Source organism: Triticum aestivum, chromosome 5B (assembly GCF_018294505.1).
Source record: "Triticum aestivum cultivar Chinese Spring chromosome 5B, IWGSC CS RefSeq v2.1, whole genome shotgun sequence".
Taxonomy (NCBI): Eukaryota; Viridiplantae; Streptophyta; class Magnoliopsida; order Poales; family Poaceae; genus Triticum; species Triticum aestivum.
The window spans coordinates 182,801,131-182,826,745 of record NC_057807.1 but is presented as its reverse complement, the minus strand read 5'-3'; positions in this window follow the sequence as shown (position 1 = coordinate 182,826,745).

Below are 25,615 nucleotides of genomic sequence, written 5' to 3'. Positions count from 1 at the left end.
GTCCGTTTCGTCCGTTTTGCGGTACACCACACCCCTCCCGATCAATAGGACCCTCGTCTCGATAGTAGGAGGTCCATTTCGTCTATTTTGCGGTACGCCACACCCCTCCCGATCAACAGGACCCCCGTTTTGACCGTAGGAGGTCTGTTTCCTTGTTGTGCGGTACGCCAGGCCCCTCCCGATCAACAGGATCCCGTTTCGAATGTGGTCGGTCGAACACAAGGCCGTTTCCTCCGTTGTGCAGTACGCCATGCCTCGTTTCCATCGCCTGTTCCGTCCAAGCCCTCCCGATGAACACGACCACGCATTTCGTTCCGACCCATCCGGTTGGCTACCCATGAACACGACGACAACGCTGTTTCTCCGTTCCGTCTCAGCCATGTACGTATGCGTGAGTAGGCGTTCGAGACCCTACCCATATGTACGTACGTGGCCATATTTTGTTTCTTGCACCCTCGCCACTGTACGTACGTGTACATGCTACGTGCCCTCCTCTACTACGACACGTGCGCGCCTCTACAACGACTAGTATGTACGTACACGTTCGCAACCAGAATGAGAACGCTACGTACGCTTCGACCAGGTGGGTCCCGACTGTGAGGCACTTCCTTGCCTGCGAAGATGTGGCTGGTGGGTCCCAGCAGTAAGGGGGCGAATCATTTTTTTTTGCCCGGACGCACTTTCTTGCGTGCGAAGATGTAGCTGGTGGGTCCCAGCAGTCAGGGGGAAACGTTTTTTTCGCGAAATACGATGGCCCGTCCAGTGGGTCCCCGCTGTCAGGTGGAGGAATAATTATTTTGCGCATAATAAGGAGGCACTTCCTTGCTGCGGCCGTGGACCCAGCTATCAGCCTCTCCACGTACAGTCCACGTCTGATGGAAGCCATTCCTTGACCACGTTGACCACGCCACGCAGAGAGCACCAGGGCGGTGGACGACGGCGAGGCCTAGGAAAGGGACGACACAGAGCCGGGGAAGACGCGGCAGTGGATGCCCACATGTAGAGGAGTACGAGGGTTCACTGGTTCGCTGCGGTGTGAGGCTGCCGTCGCCGCAGAATAACAGGGGGTGTGGGTGAGTAGAGGGATGGCCTGGCCAGTAGTGGTAGTAATAGGGGCGGTGAGGCCTCCGCCGCATCGCAGCTGGCCATGGGAGGAAGGAGCACGAGGCACGACCGGCGCTGGTTTGGGCGGCTGGAGCAAGAAGACCAGAGGTTGAAGAAGCACTACAGCCGTTGGATGGCATCGTATGGTCACTGGAGCTAGAATCGTGCTTATAGACTAAGTTGACAAAGCCCTCCGTCCCTGTCAACTTAGTAGGCCGACAAGTCAGCCTGCCACTATACTGGGTCCTAGCTAACAGGGGGAGTATTCATTTTTTGTGTGCGTAATAAGGAGGCACTTCCTTGCATGCGAAGATATAGCTGGTGGGTCCAAGCTGTCAGCGGCGGTAACATTTTTTCGCGAAATACAGAGGCCCTTTCGGTGGGTCCCTGATGCCAGGTGGAGGAATCATTATTTTGCGCTTAATAAGGAGGCATTTCCTTGCGTGCGGCCATGGACCCAGCTATCGGCCTCTCCACGTACAGTCCACTTCAGATGCATGTCGATCGTTGACCATGTTGACCAGGCCGCGCCGAGAGCACCAGGGCGGTGGACGACGGCGAGGCCTAGGAAGGGAACGACACGGAGGCAGGGAAGACTCGGCAGTTGTTTCCCATGCAGAGGGGAGTACGACTATATGAGGGTTTACTGGTTCGTCTACCGTCGCCGGAGAATAACAGCAGGTGCGGGTGAGTAGAGGGATGGCTAGGCCAGCGATGGGAGTACGGTGGGGCGGTGAGGCCTGCGCGGCAGCACAGCCGGCCGCGGGGAGGAGGGAGCAGGTAGTCCCGCCGGCACTTGTTTGAGCGGCTGGAGGAGGAAGAGTAGATATTGAAGAAGCACGACGGCCGTTGGATGGACATCCAACAGTCACTGCTTGTGCGTCAACCTTTTTTAGGAATGCCTCAAATCTGTGGAAAACAGCATACAGCTCATCTGCCATTATTTCTAATAATTTACAGCCCATTTGCTAATTCTTAAGGTTTTTTTGGAGCACATATTCTTTTTGTTAGCATTACAACCCATATTGTGGCCACGGTTAAAAAATTATACGAAATTTTGCATATTTCGGTGCGGTCCGAACTGTTTTTAATCCCGAAATTTCGACTCACATTCAAACTGATTTTAAAAATAAATGTATATCAATATAAAATCCAACAAATTCTCCACGCATAAAAATTAATGTAATTTAAAATCTCGAAATGAAAAAAAGATATTTGAAACTAATTGATGGTTTGATGTGTTTTAAAAATGTACAACCCATTTCTCATTACTGATAGGCCATTTTCTCGGCCAGCCGAATGAAGCTCTGCTCGTCTTGAAAGATTTGCAGCCCAACAGGCCTAACAAAGCGACTTACTTGGCAAATCACAAAAAAAACTGGGTTGTGGCCGTGGACCCAGCTGTCAGCCTCTCCACGTACAGTACTCTTCCGATGGAAGTCGGTCGTTGACCACATTGACCATGCCGCGCCAAGAGGACCAAGGCGGTGGACGACGACGAGGCCTAGGAAGGGGACAACATGGAGCCGGGGAAGACGCGGTAGTGGATGCCCACGCGGAGAGGAGTACGAGGGTTCGTTGGTTCGGCTGCGGCGTGAGGCTGCCCTCGCCGCAGAATAAAAGGGGGTGTGGGTGAGTAGAGGGGTACCCTGGGCCAGCGGTGGGAGTAGTAGGGGGCGGTGAGGCCTCCGCGGCATCACAGCCGCCCACGAGAGGCAGGAGCACGCGACACGACCAGCGCTACTTTGGGTGGCTGGAGCAAGAAGACCAGAGGTGGAAGAAGCACTATGGCCATTGGATAGACGTCGTACGGTCACTGGAGCTATAATCGTTCATATTGACTAAGTTGACAATGCCCTCCGTCCTTGTCAACTTAGTAGGCCCACAAGTCAGCCACCCACTATGGTGGGTCCCAGCTAGCAGGGGGTATTCATTTTTTGGTGCGCAATAAGGAGGCACTTCCTTGCATGCGAAGATATAGCTGGTGGGTCCGACCTGTCAGCGGGGGGAACGTTTTTTCGCGAAATACAGAAGCCCTTCCCATGTACAGTGCACGTACAGTGCGTAATAAGGAGGAACTTTCCTTGCGTGCGACCATGGCCCGCGTGGGTCCCAGCCATCAGGCTCTCCACGTACAGTCCTCTTCCGATGACTCTCATATGTTGACCACGCCGCGCCGAGCGCACCGAGGCGGTGGACGACGGCGAGGCCCCAGACTGGAACGACCCGGAGATGGGGAAGACGCGGCAGTGGAGTCGCAGACGGAGAGGAGTGGGAAACTTGACTGGTTCGGGTGCAGGATGGGCCTACACTCGGCAGAGAATAATAGGAGGTGCGGAGTGGAGGGATGGCCTGGCCGTCAACGGGGTAGCGTTTCGCAGAGGAGCGCAAAACAACGCCACTGGATGCCGAAGGCTGGAGCAGGCGGTTTCGGCAGCGCTGGGAGAAGAAGACGAGAGATTGAAGAAGAATGCCGGCCGTTGGATGTAAATCCAACGCCTTCTTAGGCTTTGACCTACTGGCCCACATGTCAGCCAGTCCATTTGTTTTTTTAGTCCATTTGGTGGGCTGGGTGAAACAATGATGTAGCATCTATGCAGCCCGTTTAAATCCCATTTGTATTTTTCTTGAAATCCGCGGACTTGCTGGGCTAGGTGAAAATATCATGTTGGGCTAGACGGAGAAATGTTATAAAAACATAAACACATGATTGCACGTCAGTAAAATCTTTGCAAGCTTATGTACGCAATCACTAGGACTTAACTTGGCAAGTTATATATAAACAATTATTATTATTATTTTGTAAGAACTTTCAACTTATGAAATAAAATATCATTTTAATTTGATGAGTTAATAGTACGTGGGGTATTATTATTTTTTAGGCTAGACGTGGGACAGTTGAGTTGGTTCTAGGGGAAAGTACTGGGAGAAAACTCAGTTTACATCGAAAAAGAAAGTGGGAGAAAATTCAGAGACGTGCTGGGTCTACCTGAGGAGAGGAATATGTTGGGAGGAAGGAGATTCAAAGCACGGCAGGCGAGTGAACTAGTTTTTTTACGGACAAGTGAACTAGTTTACATACATAAGCAAATAGCCACTAAAAAAAGCAATCAGGTTAATGGGTTCTTAAAAGAAATATTTCGGACAAAACAGATAATTATGACACATAGGCTAATGCATGAAACACTCAGATGATAAAGGTGCTTATAAACAGATAAAGTACAACATCTAGACCTTCCTGGCACGCTTGATCATGATGCTGCGGCTGTCCGTGTACTCGTCGGTTACGGGAAGCAGACACGCCCTCATGTCCAAGATCTGCCTGTACATGTCGTAGCATGCGTATGCGTCCTTGGCCGCCTAGGTTATGTAGGCTAGATTCAGAGGTACCTCCCACATGTTCAGGTCGTCTTCTTTCATGTTGGCGTATCAGAGGTAGATGATGGTCTTAGCGAGGTCAACCACGGAGTCCTTCTCCTGCCCGTTGCTGATGATCTTGTATTGCTTCTGGATGTCGACAAGCTTGTTGCACCAGATGGCCGAATCATCGTGTTCTTCCTTCTCTCCACCGTAGCGAAGGTGCAGTTGGCGCTGCCGATGAAACGGGCGAATGCTCCAGAACCCGGTGTAGCCATAGGACTAAGGCGAGGCAGAGCTTCACCGAGCCCGTATTGTTGGTGTACATCACATTCAACTTGGTGCAGCCATATGACTGAACGGCGAACTAACTCCTTGCTGAAGTCCATATCCAGTAGGCTCTTCCCTTGGATCGCCATTGGAGTCTCTTCGAGTGAACGAGTGTGTAGGCGGCGGCAGCAGTTCGTTTTTCAGCTCTTGGGGAACTGGATTCAACAGTAAGCTGAGTGTGTACAAGCAACAACAGTTACTACCCCTCCCTCGTCCGCTGCACGCCCGACAGAAGATGCACCCTCGGCGCATTCAAACGCCTCCATTAAGAAACCTATTCCATCCACACGTCGGTTCACAAGCGGGTCTGTATTGGTACTGTAATAACAGGAGTTAGTGGTCACTTTACTTAAATTTAATTAGCTTTAATAGAAATTTATACTTAAAACAAGCAATGCATTGGCTCGTTCTATCAGTGCCACGGGATCAACATGCACAACAATTAGAATTATTATTCTCAGGACGCACACGATCAACACATTTGTCACACTTTCACAAAGATAATACTACCAAGTTTGAACTGTTTGTTATGGTTGTTGTCCTCTGCATCATCATGCCGTGTTTCCCAGCTTGCAAGATTCAAAACCAACAAATAAGATCCAAATAATAAGTACAACAAAGATGCCTACACATCTCATTGATTCCCAGCTTGCAAGATTCAGAACCAACAAATAAGATCCAAATAATAAGTACAACAAAGATGCCTACACATCTCATTGATTCCCAGCTTGCAAGATTCTAAACCAACAAATAAGATTCAAATAATAAGTACAACAATGATGCATACACATCTCATTGATTCCCAGCTTGCAAGATACAGAACCAATCCATTAGAGCCTTTTGATAAAGTGAATATCGGGATTAAATCCATCTTGGCTAGCCATGTCATACAATCGAAGAACTTGGTGAATGCTCTTGACCGTCACAACATCTGTAGTTGAGTATTCCTGTTTGCACAGCATGTTTGCACAACACAAACAAGGAGACAGGAGAGCATGATTTCACTTTAATAGCGGCCTCCTTGAACTCAACCTCCAGCTCCACTAGGACGAGGTCTGCCTGGAGTTCCATGATTCTATTCATGCGCCTTTTTCTGCGGTTCACCTGAAATGAAGCAAAGATTGCATCATTCAGCTAGCAAGAAGTACTTGCTCTTGTGAGCTGGCAGGTTCTTCTTTAGTAGTTGCACTAAAATTGAGGAACATTAAGGTTGGCTGTCCGGCTCATGTAAGGTGCAACTATAATTTTCTTATCCCTTTGTGCAGTTCCACTAAAATAAAGTGCCATTGTGGTGACAGGGACGGCTCCATCTTGCAAAGGCTAATAAAATGTTGCACGAGATTACCAGCAGAACTTGACAGAGATTTTGGAAACTCCAATCACCATTTTGTGCAGTTCCACCAAAATTGAGAGATGTTGCCCACGTGACATTTTAGTTGAACTGCACAAGACACTCATTCCAAAAAAAGTGTTTTGTGCAGTTCACCAAAAGGTCACAATAGCAACAAGGTGAAATGGATATCCCTATCTGCACAAAATGATAGAAAGTAAACAGTTGCTGGTCAATAAGAATATACGAAACATATACAAAATGAAAAGAAGAATCTTAATTATGTTCATGGCAATCACGGAAGGACAGTAGAAATTTTAAAACATCAGCAATGATTCATGTTACGAGAAGCATTACGATCAACAATGAGATTCCTCAGATATGGGATTACTTTAATGGTGGCATTGCTTGTTTACCAGACACAGTAAATCAACAGTAGCTAAAGAGTTGGTTTAAGGGCATGGGATCGTGGGGACACTAGGACACTCAGCAGCGTAAAGGAGCAACTTACTTATCATACTGGGGAAAACAGCAAGAGTGCCATTTGTAACACAGTTTAATTGCATCTCATCACTGGAGGCATTAGATTAACAATAACACTGGTTAGACATGTCCCTAAGGTAACAGTGTGATCGCTTCATTTTACATGTGCCCTTACATTAACAACAACAAAAGGTTGGTATAAGGACATGCGACAGTGGACGCATCAGCACAATGTACCTACAAGGAGGCATAAAGTGGTGATGCCGAGCTTGTTCACGCTATGTGAGGGCAGCAAACCTAATCCTGGAGACCTTGTACTATGTGAGGGCAGCAAATCTAATCCTGCAGACCTTTTACTATGTGAGGGCAGCAAATCTAATACTAGAGACCTTTTACTATGTGAGGGCAGCAAATCTAATCCTGGAGACCTTTTACTATGTGAGGGCAGCAAATCTAATCCTGAGACCTTTTACTATGTGAGGGCAGCAAATCTAATCCTGAGACCTTTTACTATGTGAGGGCAGCAAATCTAATCCTGGAGACCTTTTACTATGTGATGGCAGCAAATCTAATCCTGGACGTACTCTGTTGACTTGTCCACCAGCCGCCACTTTCTATCCTTTTTTCAACCAATAATAGATCTGTTCCTTATCCAGTTTGTACTGTGTTTTCCCATTATTTCCCTTTTCAACCAAGAGACCGGTTGGGTATCCGGTCTCTACTACTTTCACCATATTATTTCCTCTTTGAATCAAGTCCTAGATTCATGCTACAACTTTCCCCCTTTCTTCGTTCTTTGAACAAAGCCCTAGATTCGAATGCATGAAGTAGCTTTACCTCTAATAATACTAAAAATTTAGGTGGCTTTGGAAGAGCTGATGGGAGTAGAAAAAGATGCACATGCAGACACGTGGGGAGCTGGGGCAGCAGAGCAAGGCCGCTTTCAAAGAACTTATACCTGAGGGTCGCCGGGATGTCAGCGGTGGCAGGTCGGAACTGCAGACTATATGACAGAGAGGAAGAAGGGTCGGAGGACCTCCCGAGCCGGCGCTGTGTTGGAGAGAACGGCACGGGCAGAGGATCGGGCCCCTCCGGCAGCTGTGGGTTTCCTCCCTCGGCGGAGATGACCGCGTGAACGATGCACCTTTTAGTCCTCTACACACACCGGCCGAAGGGATCTGGCCGGATCTGTGACCAGCGGTAAGCAGAGAGAAAATGTCGCTACCGCTGTCTTGTTTATATCTGGAGAGGATGAGAGAATGAAGAGAGCAACCCTAGTAAAGAAAGCGCTCAGGCCCCTACGTCCATATATAGTGGATTGATTATCTTTTTTCTCTCCACAACAAGCGTTTCAATTTGTGTACGTGGCATTAAAGAAAAGAAACTCTCTATTTAAGGTGACTACTCTACGACTCCTACTTACTACTACAGTACTACCTCCGTCCTGGTTTATAGGTCCCTTTCATAGTTTGTGCCAAATTTTGACTAAAGATTTAACTAACAAAATGTTAATGCATGTCAAGAAAAATTATCTCATTGGATTCGTATTTGAACATAGCATTGAAAAATATAATGTTTGGTGACATGTGTGAACATTTTCTTAGTATAATCTATGGTCAAAATTTGGCACGAAATACAATGGGGACCAATAAACCCGGACATAGGTAGTATTGTTCACTTGTGCTCCGCGCCCCTCCATTCATTGAACAACCCCACGAGTGAATAAACATACAGTAAGTATTGTATTTATATAGAACGAACAAGCTCGAACTATTTTTGCGTAGTTAAAAGTTGAGGGCGGGGCTTTTCGCGGGCAGTACGCGCGGCAGTTTTCGGGTAGGCGGTTTGACAGAGAGGCGACGAGGGTGAGCGAGTGGGGCTGTGCGATTTGACGGCGCGTTACTGCTGGAAAGACTTGTGATATGACCACTCACTATAGTCATGAGTTACTGGCGCTCCGACCGGGGTGATGCTCCCCTTCCGTTCCGCGCTCTAATCTGGTGCATGACACGTCGACCCGGATGCTGGCTCTCCCACATGTCGGAGTAGTAAGAAGGAGCAAAGAATGATGTGGTATATACTAGTACTATACTTCTCCCTCCATTCCTAAATATAAGTCTTTGGAGAGATTTCACTATGGACCACATACGGAGAAAAATGAGTGAATCTACACATAAAATGCATCTATATACATCCGTATGTGGTCCATAGTGAAATATATACGAAGACTTATATTTAGGAACGGAGGGAGTATTACTCAGGTTGGAGCAGTGTGAACCACGACAGCCAAGTGAACCAGCCGTGCGAACCACGGTAGCCCAGTGAACCAGCAGTAGAAAACAATGTGGTGATATGGCCATAAAAACAATGTGCTACGGTCCACACTATAGCATGTACAGTAACACTCCTCTTTGTTTGGATCCTTGAGTTAGAGCTAGTTTGGGTTGAAATAGCCTCAAATTATCGAAACAAGAGGGGTTAGTTTGACCTAGTTTGCTCTAACCCAGCTAAAAAAACTAGCCCGGTGGAGAGGTTCTAATTGGGTTAGTTATCCTTGGGCCCACTAAAAGAGAACTAAAAAAGCTCACCTGCCCACACTAGATCGCTCCCCTAAAAAAATCTCACCTGCCCGCACCAGATCGCTCCCCCCTCTCGCACGACTCCTCTCTGTTCCCCATAGGGCCGCCCGCCCAAGCGCTACTCGCCCTCTCCTCCTCCCGCCGCCCTCTCCTTCCGGCCTCCACCGCCCTACTCCGGCCGCCCTACTCCGGCCGCCCTCTCCCTTTGACCTTCGAAGGTCGCCCCGCTCCACCTTCACCAGTCGTTTTTGTCCCACTGTCGTGTGCGGTGGCGACACATCTACCAGGGAGGTCGCGAGAGGGGTGAGTTTGTTCGTTCCTTCTCTGTCTCACGGCCATATCATTGATCTTGCTTGCTCTAGCGCTAATTCTGATTTGGAAAAGTAGATCCTGATCAAACTTTCTATAGATTTGTGGTGCACGCATGGAATTGTTTGATGCTGCTTGAGGAGGTAATAAATCTTTCTAGAGGCCCAAAGATTCAGGTCACCTTTCTAGGTATTTCAATTTCAGGCTTGCATTATTTGTAGAGGCCCAAAGATTCAGTTCACCTTTCTAGGTATTTCAATTCCAGGCTTGCATTGTTTCTGGAGGCCCAAAGATTCGGTTCACCTTTCTAGGTATTTTAGTTTCAGGCTTGCATTATTTCTAGAGGCCCAAAGATTCAGTTCACCTTTCTAGGTATTTCAGTTTCAGGCTTGCATTATTTCTAGAGGCCCAAAGATTCAGTTCACCTTTCTAGGTATTTTAATTTCAGGCTTGCATTATTTCTAGAGGCCCAAAGGTTCAGTTCACCTTTCTAGGTATTTCAGTTTCAAGCTTGCATTATTTCTAGAGGCCCAAAGATTCAGTTCTCCTTTTTAGGTATTTTAGTTACAGGCTTGCATTATTTCTAGAGGCCCAAAGATTAAGTTCCCAGTCGGCGGCAAGGGGCCCTACTACCCAGGCCGGTGTCGACCTCAACTCGCAAGGGCCAGCGTCGGAGGGCTTCCTGGGGCTTGGGCTCTACAGAGCCTTCCTCCAGAGCGACAATGGCGAGCTCCTCCCTCGGTGCGTGAGGGGCTCCGGGCTCCCTCCCTATCGTGAATGACTTCCGTGATGAGTTAGCTCATTCTTTGTTTCATGAAGTGTTTTTTTATTTTGTGAAGCTTGATTGACGACTTGTATGTTTAAGTGGGATATCTCATTTGTATGGACAAAGTAAAAATTATCATGTTTTGCATGCTTGATTTTTATAGATGGTTCGTTTATGTCAATTGTGAGCGGAGGAGGCCACGGAAGAGCCGACCACACCAAGAGGGTGCTTGGATCCAAGGGACTTATTTTAGTCTGACTAAAAATAGGGTCCAAAGTAGTCAAATGATTGAGATAGAGCATGTATTGTCAATCTAACCATGCCATCCATACACCTCTTTGGTTTAGAGTTAGTTTAGGGTTAGAATCTAACTCTAACCTCTAACTGAGTTAGAGTTCTCCTTGTCTCGGTTCATCGCCATCATACTTTCCCCATTCCTGTGTTTTCAGTATCCTGCGAATCAAAGAGGCCCTTTTTTTGCGGGAAAAATCAAAGAGGCCCTTAGACTGGTTTAGGTCCGGTCATTTTTTATAAACGTGTTATGTCCAAAATTTAATGAATGTGCTCCGGTTTCCACGAAAATAATCCGGTTTCATGTAGTATTTCATTCATTTATTTATTCTTCTGCAGGGGGTTTGCATGTAATTCGTGAGGTCTGAAATGTAAAGTACCCCAGCATATGCTCCGAGTCATGCATGCACTACGACCCAGATGCTCTATGTCCCACATGTCGGCGAATGGGAGCACGTGGAAGTAGCCTAGGAGTACATATAGGAGGATAAATGCGTGAAAAATATGTATTGTGAAGCGTAGCCGCGGTTCGAAAAGGAGACCTAAAGTGATGACAGCTATAGGCCGCACACACCCAACTAGTGGTAGTACTAGACATATGACTAATTTTTCCCTCAAAAAAAAAGAGGCACGAGTGCTCAATACTCCTATATTCTATAAACACGAGTCCCATCTGACAACAGCGTCCGTGCTACAGCTAGCTCTCCTCCCTCGTTTCTCTCTTCTAATTCTAAACTCGGCCGACGCCCGGTGGGCGGGGTGGGTTTGCTCAACTGCGGCCCCACCTCACAGTGAAAATGTTACGTCTAGAATAAAAATGCCATATACTCCCTCCGTTCATAAATATAAGCCTTTTTAGATACTAGTTCAAATGGAATACAACATACAGATGTATGTAGACATAGTTTAGAGTGTAGATTCACTCATTTTGCTCCGTATGTAGTAGTCACTTGATGGAATCTTTAGAAAGACTTATATTTGGGAACGGAGGGAGTACTATACTAATAAAACATTAAGGCCACGAGGCGATGCAGTGCTGGTTACAGGAGGCAAGAAGAAGAGATGCATCCATCGACGACGTCCACCTCCTCGACTCAGGACGCCGGCCCACCGAACGGCGCCTAAGTAGCAGTGGCTTTCGTGGCCAGGTCGACGTGCTTCTGAACAATGGCGTCCAAAGATTCCAGCCGCTGGAAGAAGGCCAACGTCTTTCTGTCCTCGCTTGCCTTGTAGTGGCCTATGTAGACGATTTCCTCGTAGATGTGGATGTGCAGGTCGATGGTTTGTTGCATGGCGAGGCGCTGCGCGGCGAGCGCGGCCTTGAGGTGCACATTCTTCGTCGCGACCTCCAGCACTGCAGGGCCACCAGGGCTTGAAAGAGTTCGTCACCATGTAGGCCGATGAGGGTGGAAGGCAATGAGGAGCCTGGGCGCGCGGGCTGGAGCAGTACGGCAAGGTCGTCCGCGTGCTTCTTGACGGCGGTGAACTTGCGGATGGAGTTGACCATCATGTCGTCCATGCGAGAGGCGAAGCCAGCGTCGGCGAGGGCTACGATGCCTGCGGTCGCCAGCACCGTCTAGAAACACTGCGTGGTGCGGGTCCGCAGGCCGGCGCCTTGGATGATTTGGCACAGCCGACTGCCGCTCGCGTCCATCGCCTCCATAGTTTCTTGTGGCTTCTGGTCACTTGGTCTTGGATTGGAGTGAGAAGTGTTGCGCAGAGACTTGGGAGTAGAAGAATTGGAGTGGTGGGGCATTCACATCGTGCTGGCTCCAGTCTGCTTCTCCAATTAATTCCCTCTGCATGTAATTGAGGATGCATCATTGACCGTTCAACGTCTCGGGAACCGCTACCCTCTTCCTCCTTGGCATTCAAGCACCTATGGACCCGTCGACGACGAGGTGCCTATGGTGACTTCGTAAATTGCAAGATTATAGTGTCGTGCGTGTGTGCGTTCATAGGGGTGAGTGTATGTACGTTTATATGAGCGCTTGCGTCTGTACTGTGTCAGGAAAACAACGTAAATGTGTGTCAAAAAGAGACTAGTCAGTATACTCAATATTGTGCACCTCGGAGAGGAAAACGATAGAACTAGTACGTATTTATTTATGGTGCAGATTCACTCATTTTGCTCGATATGTACTCCGTCTCGGTGTAGTCTACTCACTTGTTGAAATCTCTAGAAGGGAAAATACTCCTTTCTGGTTTACAGGGCTATACTAGCAAGTAGTTGTACGTACTAGTACAATATTGGGCTCACATAGAAATTTTGTCTCATGCAAGAGCCTGGCTATATGTGTGCTCCAATGTTCGCAACTGCAATGTTCGGTTTGCGCTTGGCTCTTCGCCTCTTCGAGAAGACGAACAATGATGTTACTACTACTGCTTCTACAGTGTCGAATCCACTGTTGCATGTCCGTCCACCGCGAGCGGGACGGATAGCTTGTTGTAGAAGTACTACTAAGCAAAAGCATGTCCTCGTTTGCGAGCAACAGCGCGCATGGGCGAGGGAGAAGGCGTGTAGTAAAATCAAGCTTCTCCTTGTTGTACGAGTTGACGCGACACATCATAGCACTGGCCCCACATGCTTGCCTCTAAACTTGGCTGAAAGACCCGCAGTGTACAATATATTTGCTGCAACCTCTAACATTTACCCACCACAAATTAAAATATATGTGACCGTATGCATCGTTCTGATGCAGAGGCCGGGGAGTCCCCCCTTTTCGAAAAAAACAAATTAAAATATATCTTCCTGTCTTGACCAGATGAGCATGCAAACTACAATCACCAGGGTGACAGGTAGGGCCAGAAGACTATTTTAATTTTAAAAAAACTTCAAGACGGCCACATAGCATGGAGCCGACCCCAACGATTTTAAGCTTACAGGCACGGTACACTCTATCTAGACTACTCTACACATGAAACTGCCACACGAGCGTCCGGGTTGCGCTTGGCTCTTCGCCTCTTCGGGAAGTCGAACAATGATGGTGTACTACTGCACTGGAGGAGTACTACAGACGCTTCTGGCCATCTGACACCGATTGAACTGTTGCATGTCCACCGCGTGCGGGAGGGAGAGCGTGTAGCGAAAGCTTCTCCTAGTCTTGCCAGCCACCACGCTCATGGGCGAGGGAGGGACGCTCCTGCCTTTGCGTGTATGACAGGTGGGCCCGACAGGTGTGTGGCCAACCTGTCATACAGCCAAAGGCAGGTGCAGTTAAGTCCGCGAGGGAGAGGATAATCAAACTTCTCGTTGATGTACGAGTTGAAGCGACACATCAAAGCACTGCACTCGATATATTTCAATAATTTGCGTTTACCGATGCATTAATTACAATGCATGCATGCATGCCGTGACTCTTCTTTTGATAGTACTTGCATGTGTTGATTTAATGCACCTTGAAGTAGTACTCCCTTCGTTCCTAAATTATAAGTCTTTGTAGGGATTCCATTATGAATTACATACGGATGTATATAGATGCATTTTAAGTGTGGATTCATTCATTTTGCTCTGTATGTAGTCCACCTAGTGAAATCTCTATAAAGACTTACTCCCTCCGTTCGGAATTAGGCTGATCATAGTGGGGAGTAACTTAGACTAGTAACATGCATACATTACTAGTCTATGTTACTACCTCTATAGTGCATAGTATCATAGATTAGTATCATAGATGGTCCCATTTATTGCCATTTATGACACATAGTAGCACCATATTTATTATGTTACAGTATCTACCGATGTTACTATAACCATCTCTCTCTTCTTTAATTGCCTGTCACATAAGCATGTTTGCGAGTCCCAAGTGCATGATACTACTTATGTTACTCCCACTATGGCCAGCCTTACTTGTCGTGAAAATGGATGTATCTACACGTATTTTAGTTCTAGATACATCCATTTCCGAGACAAGTAATTCCGAACGGAGGGAGTACATTTAGGAACGGAGGGAGTATAAAATATGTGACGTTAAAGCTTTGTAATACCCCGGCCCAAGTCGAGAGATGGTTGTGCACGAGGAGGGCAACATCATGCAGACCGAACAGGAACAGGACCCGACGATGAAGCGCTCTAAGGTCTCGATGGACCTCACCATGCTCCACTGCCCCTTGTGCCTCCACCCCTTGATGCCTCCAGTGTGTGAGGTTCGAATACACCTCGTCTGTTCGGTTGATTGAGCAAGGTGCAGGTTTCTTGATTGATGTGCTGTTGGATTGATTTCTGAAGTGCAAGGGAGGGCACCTGGCTTGCGCGGACTGCCGCGTCGAGAGCCCCGGGAACCAGCGGCAGTGCCAGAAGTGCGAGCGCAGCGGTGGCTTCGACATGTGGAACACGGCGGTGGAATTCGTCCTTTCGTCGGTGAGGGTGGAGTGCCCGCACGAAGGCTGTGGGCTCTACATCACTTACCACAAGCTCGCTGATTACCAGAGCGTGTGTCCGCTCGCGCCCTGCAAATGCCCCGTGCCCGTCTGCGGCTATGAAGGCCCGCCGCCGGCGCTCTACCACCACATCAGCACCGCGCATCCCATGCCCGTGCACAGGATCCAGTACGGCAAGGTGCTCCAGCTGCAAGTGCCACTGTCGGAGCCACGGCTCTTGCTGTTCGCGGAGGACGACTGCCGCACGTTTTTCTTGGTCGGCGGCGTGCTCGACATTGGTGCGCCTATCACCATGTCGGTCGTCTGCATCAGAGCGGGGGCATCCCCACTGCCGCACTAGTTGGCCAAGCTGTGGGCAAACGGCCCGTAGGGGGAGCCCAAAGGCACTACCGACGCTGTCAAGGTGGAAATGGAGGTGACAAGCAGCAAGGATCCCGGCGACGTCGACGTGCAGGAGCTGACCTTCTTGACAGTTCCGCCCAAGCTGCTGGCCGGGGCTAAGCTTGTGTCCCTCCACATTCAGATTGACAAGCTCACGTCCTAAATGTTTCGATAGTGCCTTCTGTTTATCTTAGTAATATGCTAATATAGGGATTACCTTGGTCTACTTTAGCTTAAGAAATGGTGGGTTTTGGTGGCAATGCAGCAATTACTTCGACATCAGATCAGTAATTTCCAATAGTCGAACGGATATTTTATGTCTGTTGGATATAAAGTTCCTTTGGGTAAGAAGTACTACTTGTCATCAAAATGGATAAAAGGAGATGTATGTAGACGTATTTTAGTTCTAGATACGTCCCTTTTTATCCATTTTGATGACAAGCACTCCCTCCGTTCCACAATACATGCCTTCCATTTGTCAAAATATAGATGTATCTAGACATGTTTTAATATATAGGTACATCCATGATAGAGCCAATCGGATGGTTGAGAACACTACAATTCGTAGCTATAGATGCGTGTGTGACTCCCAGATGCAGAGGTCGGGGGTCATCATCCTCCTTTTCGAGAAAAAACAGACGCGTGTGTGAGAGGACGAGTGCGTGCGTGCACCTCTTCTCTTCCTGTATAACGTACTACTAAACTCAGAGTACAAGTTTTTCTGGGTGGCACGATGGTGCGTGCAAGAAGTCCCGAGAGATAGGTTTAATGCTTCTGAAAAAAGGACTAGCCTAGAGCTTGGCACGCGGCTATTCCTGTCGAACGCCCCATTAACCGTAAGATATGTATACAACGGTGCCAGTTATTGCACGTACACAGCAGTACTCCCTCCTTTCCGGTTTATGGTGAGTGGTGGAATATTTTTTGTAGTTTGCAAAAGCACCTAATTAATGCTCTTGTTTTTCTTAAAAAAAATATGTTTATCAATGCATTAATTGCAATGCATGCATGCATAAAGTACATGCATTGGTCAATTTTCTCTTAATACTTGCATGCAATGATTTAATGCACCTTGGAATCTGAAGATGTGTTGGGGAACAACCAAATTGAGCCTTATAAAATGGAAAAACTAAAATTTTGAGATAAGCCCTATAAAACCGGAAAGGAGGGAGTAGAAAAGGAAGTACTCCATCCAGGAATAGTGCCGCACTTCGAAACTAGAACCGTGAATAAATTTTGAGCTTGCGTCTCGTCACATTCCAAATTACTCCACACTATATTGAATTGCAAACCTGTTCACACAGATCACAACCTAAACGGTTTCCCACTTAGGAGCATATTAGTACCACGCTATATTGAATTCCAAACCTGTTCACACCGATCACAACCTAAACGGTTTCCCACTTAGGAGCGTATTAGTACTCGGTTATAAATACTAGTATGCCAAGATGACTGCACATTCCTCCTCAACTCCTCATCCACAAAAACAAACAAGTCATTCAGCATCCTTCCCTTGCATCTGCCATGGCCAGCATGAGTTCTGGGTCGAGAGATTGCCACCAGGGAGAGGCGAGCATGGAAGCGGAAGCATGAGAGATGTCCCGCCTCGCTGCGAGAGCAGCCGACATGTCCCGCCGCGCTGCTGAAGTAGCACGGAGGTCCCGCCGCGCTGTCGAGGCAGCAGACTGGTCCGGCCGCGCCGCGGAAGCAGCAGAAATTTCTCGCCGGCAGGCGACGACTGTTACAGGCGCATGCATGCGATCGTCCATAGCCAGATGGATCAGATCTCCGGCTTGGCGAGGTTGCAGGACGACATGAAAGCCTCGTTTGAACAGGCTACCGGCGTCATCCGGCAACTAAGGGAGGGCAATGAGAGGCTCCGGGCCGAGCGCGACCTGCTGAGGGAGAATATCGTCCGAAGTGCAGACCAGCAGGAGGAGACCAGTGCCTTGTTGAAGAGGACCGGTGTCATCATCAAGAAACTTATGGATGAGAATGACATGCTCCGCAATGAGCGCCAAAGGCTGGTGGAGGAATCCATGGATGTTCTCAAGCAGTGTCTTGAGGACACGAAAGAGCTCATCGCCGCTTGCCATGGAGACTAGTTCCCGCGGCCTGCAGCAACGCATCAAGAAAGTAGAGATCAGCAAGCCAGATCCTTGTCTTCCTTCTTCTTTTGCCCTTGTGTATTTCGGGCGTAGCCACATGTGGATTTTTTAATTATCTTTCTAATTATGTAAGACAATTAATCGTCCTTATCTTTCTGTGGAAGATCAATGTTGCGAGGCTGGAATGAAGAAAACTCTTGCTGTGGCGACCTTGGCATTGCTGTTCTTCTAGTTGCTGCTGGGCTTCCTTCAGTTTCCTGGATTCTTTTGATGTAATAATCAATTTAGGATGTGGATTGTGCCGTCGGTTGTGAAATGTAGGGTTCTAGCGCGGATGTTTGGCCTTTGTTGGCCTCTTGGGATGTTGCGATTTCAATCTGGTAGCTTTTAGTCCTTCGTGTTAGGCTGGAGTTGTGCTGAACTTCTTGTGAATTGTGGTGGTTTTCAGTAATGAAAATCGGAAGGGGTAAGCCCTTCTTTGATAAAAAAATCGTCCTTATATATTCATCAGTCTTGCTATAAGTCACAGTAGATGCTATATAGGTCCGTCGGATCTTACATCAAGATCCGTGCTTTCAGATTTTCTTTTTTCTCTCTTAAATCTCAGTTGAGTGAGACATAGCAACGCCATTAAACAGAGGCTCGGGCGCCATTAATGGAGACCTTGGGAGAGAGGTGGACGGCAGATGGAGGTCAAAGGGCTCTCCTCCCGATAAGCACGTGCAGGGGTCTGATCGCACGCCTCTCGTACTCAAATAGCCACCCTGCACGGCGCCTCCTAGCTAATAAAAAATGGGGACGCGTGGCGGCACGTAAATGGTACTAGTAAGTAGAACGCCCACGGTTTCAATAATACTTGTGTTTCCGATTGTAACGTGACAGCACTTGTTCCAAAATGACTTTGTTGATTTTTAATGTGTGCGCCTTCACAAATCGGACTGCAAATTTACAACAGCATGTTGGTGCCATGTCATGGCACCAAGCCAAGTTTCATTATTTTCATGCGTGTTTTGGATTTACAGGAATTAAAAAACTAAGTTTCTCAATGTTTCTAACCCAGCCACGACGCCCAGAATTTTGAATTTCATTCCCATTTCTTGCATGGAACCTAGAAATTTACCCGAGGACACACATGTGATTTTTCAACCAACTTTAGTGCACTGGAACATGTGCTTGTATTTCAAATTTGAATTATGCACACAAAGGTGACACGTTCCCTCCAAGAACCACGAGCCTTCTTGAGAGAAGCTCCGATTTGCAAGAAGCTTATACCAAAATTTGTTCCTATTCAGCCAATTTTTTTTACCACGGCATGGTACTACCATGACATGACACCATGCCAAGTTTCAGGATTTTAAAACCAAGTTTCTCAATTTTCTCGACCGAGCCACGATGCCCAGATGTTTGAATCTTATTCTCATTTTTTGCATGGGACCTACTCCCTCCTTCCATCTATATAGGGCCTAATGTGTTTTTCAAGACAACCTTTGACTATTGACAAGATTAATTGCACATGAGATGTATACTATGAAAATTATATTATTTGAAGCTCCTTTGACATACAAATTTGAAGGTATGCTTTGTGTAAGTTGCATGTCATATATTATTGCTCTAACGTTTGGTCAAAGTTAGCCTCGAAAAATGCATTAGGACCTATATAGATGGAAGGAGGGAGTAGAAATTCACCCGAGGACACAAATGTGATTTTTCAACCAACTTTGGTGCACGGGAGCACGTGCTTGTAGTTCAAATTTGAATTATGCACATTAAATGACCAAAAACTCAATTAATGTGTAAATAAGGCCAAACGAAGCCGGAATAATTCCAAAATTTAACAGGGCACTCATGTAGTTCTATGTTGCCTAATAAACTCAAGGAGGACAACGTATATCGTTTCGCACTCAAAGGTGACACGTTCCCTCTCAGAACCACGAGCCTTCTTGAGAGAAGCTTCGGTTTGCAAGAAGCTTGTACCAAAATCTGTTCCTATTCGGCCATTTTTTTTACCACAACATGGTAGTACCATGACATGACATCCATGTCAAGTTTCATGATTTTCAGACGTGTTTTGGATTTACAAGAATTTTAAAACCAAGTTTCTCAATGTTCTCGGCCGAGCCACGATGCCCAAATGTTTTAATTTTATTCTCATTTCTTGCATGGGACCTAGAAATTCACCCGAGGACACAAATGTGATTTTTCAACCAACTTTGGTGCACGAGAGCATGTGCTTGTAGTTCAAATTTGACTTATGCACATTAAATGACCAGAAACTCAATTAATGTATAAAAAACGACAAACGAACCCAGAATAATTCCAAAATTTAACATGGCACTAATGTAGTTCTATGTTGCCTTTGTTAACAAACTCAAGGGCGGGAGGGGGGGCAGCATATATCGTTTCACACTCAAAGGTGGCACGTTCCCTCTTAGAACCACGAGCTTCCAAATCGGCCCAATTTTTACCACAACATGTTAGTGCCATGACATGACACCATACCAAGTTTCATGATTTCCAGCCGAGTTTTGGATTTACATGAATTTAAAATCTAAGTTTCTCGATGTTCTCGGCAGAGTCATGACGCCCAGATGTTTGAATTTTATTCTCATTTCTTCCATGGGACCTAGAAATTCAACCAAGGACACACATGTGATTTTTTCAACCCACGTTGGTGCACCGGAGCATGTGCATGCAATTCATATTTAGATTATGCACATTAAAAGTCCACAAACTGAATTAATGTATAAAAAGGCCAAATGAACCCAAAATAATTCCAAAATTTAACAGGGCACTCATATAGTTCTATGTTGCCTCTATAAATAAAATCAGGGGGGAGGCAGCGTATATCGTTTCGCACACAAAGGTGACATGTTCCCTCTCGGAACCACGAGGCTTGTTGAGAGTATCTCCGGTTTTGCAAGAGGCTTATACCAAAACTTGTCCCAATTCAGCCAAATATTATACGTATGAAAACAGGGTTTAGATTATCTTGAACATCTCGCTACCTAGACCAATAATGTACTATGATTTGAATTTAACATAAAATGGATACAGATATTTGAATTGGAGAGCGTATGGTACACGTAGTTCATAGTGAAATATGATTACTGCTATATGCATGTCTTTTTATTATCAAGATAATATTTAAATTATTGTATAACTTGACAACAATCATATTCAAATAAGGAAAATTGATTCAAATTTAGTCCATATGGTAGACGACAATATATATGTTCACATGGTGGAGTAAAATGTTCATATATGATGGAAGATCAAAATGTACGACTACATCAATTATAAACCGCAAGGTCACCTAATGATATATTCGAATTCAACATAACATGGATTCAAAAATTGAAATTCGGGACCATGGCATCTGTAATCATATAAAAAGGGACATTACTCTTTGTTTGGTGGGAATTGATTTGTTTTTTGTTGTTGTTGAGGGAAGTGCGAATCGATTTGGTACTGTGCAGGGTAATCTTGTTCTCCCGATTTTTTTTACATTCTTCTTGTAGTTTTTTCAATGGCATCTATAGCAATATAGTAAAAGGGGACATGACTCTCTTGTGTCTTGTATGAATTGTTTTTTTACATGTTAAGTTTGTTCTACCGAACAAGGAATCTGCACCTTGTTATCCCAAAATTTTCAAGCTTGAGTATCTTTTGTCTCACCTGCTTTGAAACTCCCGCTTCTTCAACCCGCGCCGCACCTTGTTATCCTGAAATTTGGATGCACGCAAGAACTCCCTCCTCATCCGAAATCACTCCCGCAGCCCAGACACGCGAAATCCCCCTTCTAACCCTCAATCGAAAATGAAGCTCCACATCGCGGTGTCAAAATTAGTGGGGGTATGCTGGTAACTTACCCTACTTTTCGGACAAGTGCGTCCCTATGCTTGGATCCCCCCTCCCCCTTCGCCCCCCATTCATACACCGAGGCCGCCAAAACCCGCAAAACCGCGCGCTCCTCCGTCGGCCTCCCGACTGCCACCCAGCCGGAGACTCTTCCCCGACTACGTCGTCCACCGCAGCAGCTCGCTGTCCCTCATCCACTGAACCGAATGAGGATCCGTTGTCGATCTCGTCGTCCCACCGGATCAGCCGCCCCGTCCTCCACCTCCAAGGAGCTGCCCCGATGTTCGCCTCGTCTATCGCGCCACCTCAATCCCCACAGCACCGTCTTGACCTGCCCCACCGGAACCGCAGCACCCTCACCAATTCCTCCGATGAAGCCGAGGCCAACTCGGCGCCACCAAGGAGGTTCTGCACTCACCGCTGCATTTTATCTTTTAGTCGATCTCACGGGGCTGCCGGTGCTCGATACCGAGCAGACATGGTGTCTCCATCGACGGCACCATTGCTGGCCACATCATCCACAGCGTCTCTCCCCCATGTCGTTGCTTCCTCGGCGGCGACTTACACAACGGCACTAGCTGCAGCTGCTCCGGCTCTCACTCGCATTACGGCTCTGTTCTTGCTGTCGGTCGCGCTGCTGCACTGCTCCTGCTTTCGTTCGTGCTGCTGCTCTGCTCTTGCTCTCGCTTGCGCTGCTGCTGCTGCTGCACGACCTCCGGCAGCTACAGGAGTTGCTGCTTTAGCACTCGCTCGTGGTGCTACTGGACGACTTGCTCTCTGCTAGTGTGTTCCCTGCTCGAGCGTCTGCTGATTTAGATCACTGCTTCTCTGCTACTAGTGCTCAAACACCTAAACATCTATTGCAATGCTCTGTTACTAGTTCAATCAATTTCGATAGTAAAATTCAGTTTCGACTGTGAAGTTCATTTTCTTCAGTTAGGTTCAGAGTGAACAGTACTTACAGCATCTATCGGAGCAGCCATGGCACGGCTGATGCATTTTACATCTAGCACTTTTTGGTGATGTATTTTACATCATCTATTGCAGATGATATTAGGGTCCCACTTCAGATTAACGTTGTCTGTCTTGTCATGCTTCAGCCTCGTCGCCGTACACCTTAGCGGAGCTGCTCCAACGACGGAACCGTCCATCACAGCGGAGCAGTACCCTCGGCGCCATTTCCAGAGGCCTCGGATCTTCTTCCCCACCTCCGAGAGTCACACCAGCATCATCACCATCCTCCACATCCAACCCAATGATGCTGAGGTCCACAACACTATGCCAAAGAGGTTGTACACTCGTCACATCACTTTGTTTCTCCATTCCTCTGTTCTTCCAATTCATGTGAGCCAAACACCCAGGTTGACTGAAATCCTATGTTTCCAAATGCTCTATTTTGCACGTGCATTCCTGTCCTATTCCTGTGTTTTTCCTGTCCCTGCGTTAATAGAATCCTCCAATTCTAAGGAGCCCTTACAGATTTACTTCATTTTTAGATTGGCGTCAAAGAAAACTCTGTGTGTTATGTCCTGCTCCTGCCGTGCCGTCATCCACCCCACCTGAGGTGCACCATCGATAGAAGCGTTCACTGTAGCAGAGATCCCCCTGCAGACTTTCTTTGCCCGCCTCAGATCATCTTCCCCGTTGCCGGCAGCCACGCCAACTGCATTACCATCATCGACTGAGCAGATGAACATGAGGACTACACAGTTCCAGAAGAGAGGTCGCAGTCTTTCGTGTTTGCTTACGTTATACATCATTTATTATTACCTGCTACTTTATCGTTCAATCTTGAGTTTTGAATTGCCCACGGGTCCCATATCGAGCCAGCAACGAATAGTATATGTCTACTATCTGGTTCATCTGGGGTCTTCTATGTGGTTCGTGTTGGGTGGGCAACAAACAATAGATGGACCATTGTCTATCTTTTTAAACTGAAGCTATAATCTACCTGCAATCATCAGTTTTGGATCCATCCACTCGTTTGCTACCATCAGTCTTGATTTTTGCATGCACCCCTTAGGCCTTACAAAATCTAACTATTTTTTTTATTATGCATGTCAGATATTGTACACAATCGTACTGAACATGTAGAGAAAAAGAGAAGACCGTTGCATGCGAATATAATGTCATGCAGACGCTGCTCCATGGTGGGCAAAGTGCCCCCCCCTCTCCTGCATTTCCAGATTGTATTCCAGAGGAAGATAACTATTCAGATAGATATTCAGAAGGAGCCGACCATGCCTATTTACCACCCGAGGTGTTTGCTCTAACCTGGCATGCTGATGTTGGTCATATCAGGCATATGGCGCCTTGCATTGCTTACATTATACATCTTATATGTCATCAGCTTAGTTTAGATTTGCTTTGTGTGAATGACACCTGTTTGGTTTCTATATCATACTCGCACCATTCCTAAATATTTGTCTTTTTAGAGATTTCAACAAGTGACTACATACGGAACAAAATGAGTGAATCTACACTCTAAAATATGTCTATATACATTCGTATGTGGTAGTCCATTTGAAATCTCTAAAAAGACAAATATTTAGGAACGGAGGGAGTAGGAATTATGCAATGCCATCTTCTTTAGCCAGGCATCATATACGTGAATCATGCAATGCCATCCTGTTTATCCAGCCATCGTATATGTGAATTGTATCGTGCCATATTTTTTTCCATAATGTATCCATTTGTCAACAATGTTTATACATTCATCTAATCTTCCTGTGCATCAGCCATTTGAGTCGGTCATGGGAAAATCTGCAGTGAAAACAAGGTCTTCTGAGTAGTCAGTGCTACCTGTCGATGCAGATTTCTTGCTGGTTACAGATAGCTCCTCAGAGGAGGATTCATAGAGAGATGACCAGTCGTACCCCCCCTCGAGGTGCATGCTCGAACTTGGCTGGGTTATATTGCTCATATCATGCATATGGTGGCTTGCATTGCCATGCCATCTACTTAGATTAGACATGCTTTGTGTGAATGCCTCATGTTTGATTTCTATATCAGATATGTGAATTATGCAATGCCATGTTTTTCAGCCAGTTATCATATATGTGAATTATGCACCGCCATGGAGCCAAGCATCATATATGTGAATTATCTCATGCCATCTTTTTTTCATTACGTATTCCATTTGTCGACAATCTGTGTATATTGAACTACTCTTCATTTGTATCAGCCATTTGAGCCGGTTATGGAAAAATCTGGAGTGAAAACAAGGTCTTCAGAGCAGGCAATGGTACCTGTTGAAGCATATATCTCGATGGTTACAGGGAGCTCCTCAGAGGAGGATTCAGAGACAGATGACCAGTCCTATATCCCATCTGAGGTGTATGCTCTAAGTTATAATGTTTATATTTCTCATATGATGCATATGGTGGCTTGCATTGCTTAGTTTAGACATCATATGCACAATATTGAATTCTGTCTGCTTAGTTTAGAGATCATACATGCGAGTGCCAGTTGCTTAGTATATGAATCAAGTATGTCAATTATATCATGCCATCCTGTATACTTAGACAACATGTATGTGAATTATTTCATCCCAACCTATTTTAGAAAGACATCATATAGTTTTGTCATGTCATCCTATTTAGGTACTCAACATATGTTCAATTATGCCATTATATCTTGTTAAGTTATCCATCATATATCTGAAACTGTGTCATGCTGTCCTGTTTAGTTAGGCATCATATATGTGAAATTGTGTCATGCTGTCCTGTTTGGTTAGACAACATATATGTGAATTACCACATCTGTCTATCATACAATGTCTACGTTCAATTTCTTTTCTTGTTTATCAGCCATTTGCAATGGAGGGGGTGATGGCAGTAACTAAGGGAGCAAAAACCCGTTCTTCACAAAAGACAGTGCTACCCGTCGATGCAGATAGATCCATGGTTGTACTGGCCCACAAACTAGCCCCACCACACATAATCGAGACTCTTCCAGATTGCACACTTACACCGTTGGGCAGAGAACCAGCTACAACCCATCTAACCACAACCCCAGCGGATAGTAACCCACTTATAGTTGACAAAGCACCATGTCCACCATAGAGTACCCCCACACGAGCAGTTTGTAAAGCTACTGCAGTGCCCAAAGCATGAAGACCACCACAACTAACCCAAACTCCACGTTTAAAGCAGAAGACCAACTGTTCTCAAGTCAGATTCCATAGCTATGGTCCATACTCCTTTGTTGTTGCATCACTGTATTTACTCATACCAACTACTTTTGAATTTGAAGGATCCAATTGAAACTCCAATGGCGCAATAGGTATGTTTTAAACCTATTTCTTTAACTGGATTGCTGTTCTAACTTCTTGCTCTATGTT